This window comes from Crocodylus porosus, unplaced genomic scaffold (genome assembly GCF_001723895.1).
Source record: "Crocodylus porosus isolate Cpor-Errol unplaced genomic scaffold, CroPor_comp1, whole genome shotgun sequence".
Lineage (NCBI taxonomy): Eukaryota > Metazoa > Chordata > Crocodylia > Crocodylidae > Crocodylus > Crocodylus porosus.
This window is the reverse complement of record NW_017728916.1, coordinates 767,676-769,041: the sequence shown is the minus strand read 5'-3', so window position 1 is coordinate 769,041 and position 1,366 is coordinate 767,676. Positions and strand designations below refer to the sequence as shown.

At 45.3% G+C, this 1,366-nt stretch overlaps 1 protein-coding gene across 2 annotated transcripts in view; it reads left to right on the top strand.

The window, feature by feature from the left end:
- LOC109310872 (heat shock factor protein 3-like) overlaps positions 1-1,366 on the top strand; it is a 25,205-nt gene that overhangs the window by 18,904 nt on the left and 4,935 nt on the right. The window lies entirely within an intron of this gene.

Here is a 1,366-nt window from a genome sequence, read left to right as displayed (position 1 = left end):
TTGTTTTTTTTTTGTTTTTTTAAAGGGCTGGGAGCTGAGGTGGGCGGGGCAGCCATGGTGGGGCTGGGAGAGTGGGCAAAGGTTGTGGGGGCTCATGACAGAGCCCCGCACGCAGCAGGGGGCAACAGGGCTCACCCCTCTGACTAGCAGCAGCCTGTGAGTGGGGGCTTTTTTTTAAACAACTGAGAGCTGCAGCTAAGCAGGACAACCATGGCAGGGCTGGGGGAGCGGGCGGGGGTCGGGGGATGCTAAGGGGGTTTTGGGGAGCAGGGATGGGGCCTGGCAGGGGTCCTGCCCATGGTCCCCCTCTCTGCTCCTCCAGCCTCCCGCCCCTTACTTACTGGCATGGCAGCTCCCTGCTGCAGCAGGCCAGAGACTGCCCAAATCACTGAAGCTCTCTGAAACTTTTCTGAATTGATTTGGAGATTAGTCCCTGATTCAGTTCAGATTTGGAGATTCAGGGGCTGAATCGGGCCATATCTCCTCCTAATTAGCATCCAAAGCTTCGCGCAGCCCTGCTATTTATGCCTTCATTTTGCCATGTGTAACATTTAATTTCTGAATGCAGCTGGGGAAATATTGGAGTAGGGGAGCCTATTTACAAATACGTTACTGTGGAATAGAAAGGAATTCCAAAAATCAATCAGTCATCTCTGGAAGACAAGGTTCTTTGGGTAAATCCAATATCTTTTATTAGACCAACTCAAATAGTCAGAAAAATTCTTCTTTAGCAATCTTTCAGGCACAAGCACCCTTCATCGGGCTGAGGAGGCATCACTTTCTCAGCCTGATGAGAAGGGTTTTTTTTACCCGAAAACTTCCTAAGAATATTTTTTCCAACTATTTGAGTTGGTTTAATAAACGATATTGGATTTACCCAAAGAACCTTGTCTGCCTATGTCTTTAGACCAGCCTGGCTACAGCCTACACCCCTCATTCATCTGTGTGCACTGGACAGTATTTTATATTCCTAGCTCTCAGCTCATTGGTGATAATGGAGCTAAAAAAAAGTCCCAACATATGTTAAGAACTCTGAAACCAAATGAATGGCAAGTATTTAACCACAGTTCATTGGCTTGGGTTTTTGTACTTTGATTATTCTCAAGCTGTCTTGCATTGAAGAACCTGTGGGACTGGTCAGCTTTTGAAACAAGATCACTTTTTTTAACGTCTGGTTAGCGTGGGTGTGAGCAAACTGAGGGGAATAAGACAAATATTTGCTGAAAAACTTTATGCTATGTCTTCACAGTGACCAGAAAACCCCAATAAAGTTTTTTTTTTTTTTTTTTTTTTAATCATATGCATCTTCCCAGTATATTTCTGAGGGGAAAGACCTGCCATGTGTGCATGGTTTTGTTAGACTAGT